Source organism: Bos indicus, chromosome 6, assembly GCF_029378745.1.
Source record: "Bos indicus isolate NIAB-ARS_2022 breed Sahiwal x Tharparkar chromosome 6, NIAB-ARS_B.indTharparkar_mat_pri_1.0, whole genome shotgun sequence".
Taxonomy (NCBI): Eukaryota; Metazoa; Chordata; class Mammalia; order Artiodactyla; family Bovidae; genus Bos; species Bos indicus.
The window spans coordinates 61,866,792-61,875,690 of record NC_091765.1 but is presented as its reverse complement, the minus strand read 5'-3'; the positions used below and the strand labels follow the sequence as shown (position 1 = coordinate 61,875,690).

The 8,899-nt window shown below is 46.1% G+C and overlaps 1 long non-coding RNA gene across 1 annotated transcript; it reads left to right on the top strand.

Annotated features, from left to right (window-relative positions):
• Positions 1 to 3,886: 3,886 nt before the first annotated feature.
• On the top strand, positions 3,887 to 7,431 carry LOC139183627 (uncharacterized). The gene is made up of 3 exons (XR_011567178.1): positions 3,887 to 3,998; positions 4,495 to 4,672; positions 7,151 to 7,431. It is a non-coding gene; the product is annotated as an uncharacterized lncRNA (long non-coding RNA).
• Positions 7,432 to 8,899: the final 1,468 nt, after the last annotated feature.

Here is an 8,899-nt window from a genome sequence, read left to right as displayed (position 1 = left end):
GGCCCCTTCTCCTCCCTCAGGTCAGCTGGTCCTGTGACAGACCATCCCCATCTTCCTTGCTCCTTATTACATCATCCTAGCTGGTTCCTTCACAGGTCTACTGTTGATCCATAATTATTCTGTTTCCTTAGTCTATCCTCTCCATACAAACACAAGCTTCAGAAGACTAAGTGTCTGCCCACCCTTGTCCATGCCTTAGCCCCTGTGTCTGACACCATGCCTGGCACAGAGCAGATGTTCAATGTGTGGTAAATGATGAATGTTCTAAATGATAAGCAGGCAAACCTATACCCTCCGAGCCCCTGTTGACCAGTGCTCTTGGGTGTAGGACATATTGTAGACTAGATCAAGCAATAAAATGGTGACCTACAGAATATTACTTTCCTGAATATTCACTCTGGCCTAAACAAGCATAAGGAACCCTGAGGAATTACCCTGCAAGGCTGATTTAGTAGAATCATTGGCACTTGTGTGAAATTTTAGAGAATAATATTCGAAGCACAGATGCTGTTTTTAAGAACTTAACACCAGGAAAAACGTTCTGGGGCTAACTCTGTGGGAATGAGGCCCTTTTCATGTCATGGGTGATGTATGAACTGATGGCTCATGAAAGGTGAAGCTCAGACTAAGTTATCGGACTTTTTCCTTCTGAATTATAGCTCACCAAGCAGACTTGACCGATCATAGTCACTGACAAAAGCTGAGCAGTCTGTGGGCTTGGTTTGTGTTACCAAAAAAAGTGACAATATGGCCCAATTTAGGGCCTACAACCCCGCATAACTAAACAAATTCTCCTACCAGTCCAAGTTGAGGTTCACCTAAACCAGGCTGGATTTATGAGAAGCAAATGCCAAGGACAGCCAATCAGTCTACAGTGCTTGTTTGGGGTCAAGCTGCTTTAAAAAGCCACAAATTAGGACCCTCTAGAAGCTGCAGAGGAAGAAACCTCTTTAAATGATGCAACTAGATTTCTGGCATCTGGAGCTCACTCGTGTTGGGCAAGGCTGTTTGCAGTCGTAAGGGAAGTTCACAAGGTCACCTAGAGCCACCTAACCAGGAAGCATCTCACAGAGGCAGAAAGACTCAATAACTCAGAATCCAGGAGGGCTTCTGCTCGGCTGTGGACTTTTAATGACAACATTCATCACTGAGTAAAGGGTTTCAAGGACAAAGATCTCCTAGAAAAGGCAAGTTTACCTGAACTGTGGGCAGGTCCCAAGATGGGGGTCCACTGGGCCGAAGACACTGGACTTCCTCTCCGGAGGGCAAAAATAAACATTTGTGGGGGAAAGGAGCTGCACAAAAATTTAGATCTTTTTTACTGCTACAACTTCTGTGTTAAAAAGAGTGGGAAAAGTTCCAATTAAATCTGCCTCCCATCCTCTTGCAGAAATAAATTGTATTTAGGTCCCAAGTGGGATAGAATTTCTACATCCATCTTCTCTCAGAAAAGTGTTTCCTATCCTTTGTTGGGGAGGGGCATCACAGAACCCCATTAATGCTGTGGAGCCTCTAACTGGAGAAATGTAAACCAGTTTCAGGGGCCCATGCACTCCCACTTAAAACCCATTTGTGGACCCACTAGAGATCCTATAAGGATAATATAAGAGATCCTATAAAGATCATAGAGATCCTATAAAGATAATGTAATTATTGGAACAGAAGTGCCCCCCTTTGGGGTCAAAACTGGAGGATGTTGTCAAGAAGAGACTTTATAGAGCAAAAGATAGGAGAGAAGGAAAGAGAGACATACTTGCTCTGTGCTCCCCAGAAACCTAGATTTCTGAGTCCCTATACAAAAGTTAATCAGATGCAATGACACACAGGAATGACTTGGCAGGAGGGAAACTGGAAAAATGCACCCCATTGTTTGGCTACTAGAGTGGTTTCTGGTAAGATCCAGTCACTGTGTGTGATTCCCCTCCTGCTTTCTGCAATTATAAGTGGTTCAACGAGGTTTATGGCTAAAAATAACAGCCATGATAGGTACACTGAACACTAGGAGAGGGGCTTTACTGCTGCAATCGTTGAGATGGTATTAATACTGTTATTTTACAGGTGAAGCCATAGACTATGGAGTTGGGGAAAAGTAGCATTTTTAACACCCTCTACACTCATTATTGAATAAAATTCAACAGTCCTGAAAGTTGTATATTAATATGCCAATTTTATTAAGAGAGAACTGAGTTTAGAAAGTTTAGATATTTTCCCAGCGTCACACAGCTAGCAAGTGACAGAGAGCTAGGAGCTGACCCCTGAAGTGGTTGACCCCCAAGTCCCTCCTCTCTCATTCAGTGGCACCACTCAGCCAGCGAACTTAGTTTCTGCTCTTCCAGGATCATCTGCATCCCAGAGCATACTTCCAGATTCCCAGTCTTTTTATGGTACAGCCCTGGGGTCTGTCACCTCTCCCTGTTGAATGTCAGATCATCAGAGCAGCCATATATTTTCTTGTTTCATCTGTTCAGACACCCTGGAAGAAGATATTATTGGCACCATTCTGTAGCAAGAAAACTGGTCTTAAAGAGATAGTGTCTTATTCAAGGTCACGCAGCTGGGCTTCTATCTCCAAACTTTGTTCTTCTTATCATATTGTTCGGCTCCATCAAGAAACTGAGGACTCACTTTGAGCAGCAGTCTCTTTAATGAGCGTTAGTCAGGTCTTTGCCATCTGGGGGTTGGTGTGCTAGCCTGCACACCATTCATCCCCATAGTGCAATCCCCAGCTCCAAGATGCTTTGGTGTTTGCTTCACCAAAGGCCAGCTCCATTAGAAAAATGGAGTGTGCTTAGAGTGTGCTCAGCCTCAGAAAAGTAAGCCTTTAGTGCTGAAGCTGTGGTTGCTTTTGTAAAGCTGAGTGGATGCATCAAAGGGCACCCAATGTTGCAGCTCTTAACAAGAGAGCCACAGAAGGACTTTGCCAGCCTTCCCAGGTCTTCCTTCCATATTACAGCTGGTGGTCCAGAGGGAAGGGCGATAAAGCATGGTAGTTAGGAGAATACATTTGATACCAGGGGCTTCCCTGGTGGCTCAGATGGTAAAGCATCTTCCTGCAATGCAGGAGACCCGGGTTTGATCCCTGGGTCGGGAAGATCCCTGGAGAAGGAAATGGCAACCCACTCCAGTACTCTTGCCTAGAAAATTCCATGGACGAAGGAGCTTGGTAGGCTACAGTCCACGGGGGTTGCAAAGAGTCGGACACAACTGAGCTACTTCACTTTCACTTCTCTTTACTTTGCGACAGTGTCCTCTCACAAGCTGGGTCACCTTCAACAAGCTACTGAACCTCTTTGTGCCTCAGCTTCCTCATCTGTACAATGGGACAGATACGTCATAAGGTTGTTAGGAGAACTACTGGAGAAGAATCTTGAGAGTCCCTTGGACTGCAAGGATATCAAACCAGTCAACCCTAAAGGAAATAAACCTTGAATACTCATTGGAAGGGTTGATGCTGAAGCTGAAGTGCCAATACTTCGGCCACACAATGCGAAGAGCCGACTCATTGGCAAAGACCCTGATGCTGGGAAAGATTGAGGGCAGGAGGAGAAGGGGGCAACAGAGGATGAGATTGTTGGATGGCATCACTGACTCAGTGGACATGAGTTTGAGCAAACTGTGGGAGATAGCGAAGGACAGGGAAACGGTGTGCTGCAGTTCATGGGGATCTCAAAAAGTCGGACACAACTTAGTGACTGAACAATAACAACAACATCTGAAAAGCACCTGGGGAGTGCCAGGGAAATGTTGGTTAAATAAAATATGCACAAACCTGGGGTAAGCTGCTGTGGCCTGGTATATGTTACTCCCAGAGTAAGTCAATCTATTGTCTAGAACTCTCTTTAGTCATAAAGGGCAGAGTCTAGAACTTGGCAACCGTGGAAGCAGAGGCTGGATGCCGACTTTCTCAGGCCTCCTGAAGCACAGCCCAGCTGATGCCCATCTTGGCTGTAGGCCAAGCAGCTGATGCAAATCTTAGCCCGGCTGGTACCTTCCAAGGGGTTGGTTTATCCCAGGCACCCTCTTGTTCTAAGCCCCACGATGCCCATCTTGCTGCTGCTGCTAAATCACTTCAGTCGTATCCAACTCTGTGACCCCATAAACAGCAGCCCACCAGGCTCCCCCATCCATGGGATTTTCCAGGCAAGAGTACCTTCTCCGATGCCCATCTTAGCTTGAGGGAAAACGAAAGAGACTCAGAGCCCAGCAGCCACTGAAGCCCTGGTTTCAGGATCTACGTGAGAGGTGTGGTAGGTTCTGGGGCCCCATGCACAGCCGCTTGGAAGGCTGAGTGAGGACATGTCCTTTCCCAGAAGCCCGGGCTTCTCCCTCAACACATCTACTGTTTCCTCGCTGACAGGCCGTATCTCAAGTAGCGTCCTGACGACCTAGGGGAGGGCTCTGCTTCTACACTCGGGTAGTCAGTGAGCACTTCCACACTCTTGCAGGGAAAGGTCACTGCTTGGGTTAACAGCTTCTCATCCCCCTCCCACCCAGGCCGCCCGGCCCCACTGTCTGCAGGTCATGGTTCCTACCGCACTGAGATCTGAGGGGCAAGAGACCCCCTCTGGCTTGTGGACCAACCTCAGTCCTGAAGCAGCGAATTCCTTCAAGTTGGACACCAACCACTTCAACCATGAGGGCTGCAGCTGAAGCTTCTCAGGTGTGGCACCAGGTTCGTCCCTGCCCTCTGAGCAGCCCTCTGAGCTCAGGAAAGAAGAGGGCAGACTTAACCTATAACCCCCCACCCAGTGTAAAGGAACCTGTCCCAGAGCTCTCCTTTTCTTTTTGGTGGTGGTTTAGTGACTAAGTCACGTTCAGTTCTTTGTGACCCCATGGACTGTAGCCTACCAGGCTCCTCTCTGTCCGTGGGATTTTCCAGGCAAGAAAACTGGGGTGGGTTGCTGTGGAGAAAGTACCTGACAATATGGCGTCAGCCAGGCTCTCCTGCTCTGCTCTCTCATGGCCTCACACCTTATATTCTGTAAACAACTATATTGCTGACCTTGGTAGCACTGGGCCTGCGTGCCCACTGGCCAAGGGCCACTTTTGTCTGTCCTGTATATCAGTAGCCTTTGAAGACTCACTGCTGCTGCTCTGCTGCTGCTGCTGCCCAGAGAAAATAAACTTGTCTGCAGTCCCCACAGCACCCTGAGTCTTCTTCCAGCTTCCCTGGCTGCGCCTCATCTACCCTGGGTCCAGTGAACCATGTGAGCAGCAGGACAGTTACCATTTCCTTCTCCAAGGGATCTTCCCCACCCAGGGATTGAACCTGGGTTTCCTGCATTGCAGGCAGATTCTTTACCAACTGAGCCACCAATACACATAGCACCTAATTTACCATTTTAACCATTTTTATGTGTACAGTTCTGTGGCATCAAGTACATTTACATGGTTGTACAACCACCACTTCCATCCATCTCTACAATACTTTTCATCTTCTCCAACTGAAATTTTGGGCCCATTAAGTAATAACTCTCCATCTCCCCTTTCTCAGCCCCTGGCAACCACTAGCTCACTTTCAGTCTCTATGATTCCAGAGAATCATACAATGGAATCACAATGTTTGTGTTTTTGTCACTGGCTTATTTCACTTAGCATAACATTCTCAGGGTTCATCCACATTGTAGCATGTGTCAGAATCTCCTTTTTTTTAGGCTGAATAGTACTCCATCATATGTATGTAACATATCTTGTCCACTCAGTTACCAACAGACATTTGGGATGTTGCCACCTTTTGGCTCTTGTGAATAATCCTGTGAGTGTACATATATCTGTTCAAGGACTGCTTTCAGTTCTTTGGGGTGTATATCCAGAAGTGTAATTGCTGTATCCTATGGCAATTCTATGCTTAGTTTAGAGGAACCAGCATCTGGCCTCCATGGCACCTGCACCATTTCACATCCCCACCGCTAGCACATGCACACTTACACCTTTCTCACCTGCTGCGCTCACCTCCTACTTTGTTACTGTCTCCCTCCCAAACCAACTTCTCCTTCCCTGCTTTGGAAGAGATGGGATGAGATGGTACAGAGAGAAAAGACTTTCTGGTCAAATAAATCAAGCTTTGAGGTCTTTTTCTTTAGGAAACTCAAAAACCACTGTGCTTTCTTTCCAATAAAAGTTCAAGATGATGCTGCAGCTAAGATGCTGCTCATCACCTCTGGATGCGACCTTGGGTCATTTACTGGGCCTTCCCATGCCTCAGCTTTATCATCTCTAAGGTGGGCGTGATAAGTAGTATCCACCTTCTCATGTTATCGTGAGAATTAACAAGTTAATATTGCCAGGAGAAATATCAATAACCTCAGATATGCAGATAACACCACCCTTATGGCAGAAAGTGAAGAGGAACTAAAAAGCCTCTTGATAAAAGTGAAAGTGGAGAGTGAAAAAGTTGGCTTAAAGCTCAACATTCAGAAAATGAAGATCATGGCATCCGGTCCCATCACTTCATGGGAAATAGATGGGGAAACAGTGGAAACAGTGTCAGACTTTATTTTGGGGGGCTCCAAAATCACTACAGATGGTGACTGAAGCCATGAAATTAAAAGACGTTTACTCCTTGGAAGGAAAGTTATGACCAACCTAGATGGCATATTCAAAAGCAGAGACATTACTTTGCCAACAAAGGTCCATCTAGTCAAGGCTATGGTTTTTCCTGTGGTCATGTATGGATGTGAGAGTTGGACTGTGAAGAAGGCTGAGCGCTGAAGAATTGATGCTTTTGAACTGTGGTGTTGGAGAAGACTCTTGAGAGTCCCTTGGACTGCAAGGAGATCCAACCAGTCCATTCTGAAGGAGATCAGCCCTGAGATTTCTTTGGAAGGAATGATGCTAAAGCTGAAACTCCAGTACTTTGGCCACCTCATGCGAAGAGTTGACTCATTGGAAAAGACTCCGATGCTGGGAGGGATTGGGGGCAGGAGGAGAAGGGGATGACAGAGGATGAGATGGCTGGATGGCATCACTGACTCGATGGACGTGAGTCTGAGTGAACTCCGGGAGTTGGTGATGGACAGGGAGGCCTGGCGTGCTGCGATTCATGGGGTCGCAAAGAGTCGGACACGACTGAGCGACTGAACTGAGCTGAACTGAACAATATTTGGCATACAATTAGACATGTAAATTTTTTTAATTATTTTTTTCACAGGTATCACAGCTCCTGGTATTTTGTTTGAAAGAAGATAATTCAGAAGATACATCAAAAGCAGTGTCTTCAAAGGCATTGACTTAACCAAAAAATCCAAGAAATGTTATGCCATCTTCCAATACCATAAACCACTAGAATATAAGCTCCCTGCAGGCAGAATGGGGTTTGCCTGTTTATTTCTAATTTTTTCCCTATATTGTTTGTCAGTTTCAGAACCTGAAACAGCCAGCCTGGCATAGAATAGGCAATAAATTAAAATGTGTCAAATAAACAAACCAAAATGTGTCAGAATCCCTGGCTCCTTTAATGTTTTTCTTAATCCAAAAATCACATGTCAACATGAAATATTCATCAAGAGATATTTGAAACCCTAGCCTGTATCCTCAGACGCCTGGAAACTTTACATAAAACAGAATACGTTGTGCAATATTTAAAATAGGTTGGTTATTTTAAAAAAAAACAAACATTTAATCGTGTTGCAGTACATAGCCAATCAGCACCTACCATACACCAATTACCATAAAAGATTCAAAAGAGTTCAGTCAATGATTCCCACTCATAAGGTAATTTAATCTGGAGTGACAGGCAAGAATAAGTTCATGGAATAATGAAGACCGTGTGTGTGTGTGCATGCTAAGCTTCAGTCATGTCTTACTCTTTGCACCCCTACGGACTGTAACCCACCAGGCTCCTCAGGCCAGGAGATTCTCCAGGCAAGAATACTGGAGGGGGTGGCCATGCCTTCCTTCCTCCAGAGGATCTTTCTGACCCAGGAATCAAACCCTGGTCTCTTATGTCTCCTGAATGAAAACCATATAAGATGGCGAATACTGCCTGAGAAGTCTGAGAAAGGAGAAGGCAGGATGAATCTCTTTTTTAAAAAGTCACACACTGAGCACTTGATATGCTAAATATGTTGTTGTTCAGTCGCTCAGTCGTGTCTGACTCTTTGCGACCCCATGGACTACAGCACGCCAGGCTTCCCTGTCCTTCACTATTTTCTGGAGTTTGTGCAAACTCATGTCCATGTGAGGTCTAACACCACAACAATCTACTGCTCTTCCCATTCACAAGCGAGAAAAACGGAGCTCAGAGAGGTTAACTTCCCTCAGATAAGACAGCTCGTGAGCAGCAGCGCGGGCATGTGAATCCACACGAGGGTAACCCCCTCGCCTGTGCTCTGTGTGATGTTTCCCCACGTGAAGGCTGGATGGCTGAGTTCTGTTGAACCTGGGAGGAAAGGCCAGGCACAGCATGAGCAAAATCTGGATGCTTAACCAAAGGAAAGGGCTTGTGTTGAAAAGCAGAGAAGGCTTAGGCTGTCCAGAAGGAAGGAGCCGTCTGATTTGCACAGATGGTAGTCAAGTGGAATTTAAAGATTCCTCTCTCCTTTCATTCCAAGCACTGCAACGTATTTGCAACAATAAAATTCTGAAAGAGCAGAACAGAGAAGAGTGGGTTATGAGAGGAAGAAATATTGCTGCTCTTATTGGCGGCGACAGCCAGGCTGTGAGCACAGATGGAAGGCTGGTGTGGACAGGACCGTCCCAAATGGCTCACTGACGTTGTCACACGGCCTGCCAACGAGATTTCACAGGGAGGTTTTACTGCACCACTACCCGCCTCCCTGACTGATTCTTGGCTCAGATTACAAATAACAGGCAGTGACAGGCTGGACACCTCTGGGACAGCTACTTAGACTCTCTCGCTCATCTTTTTTGAAAGAAAACGTTTGAGAAAAAGGGAGAA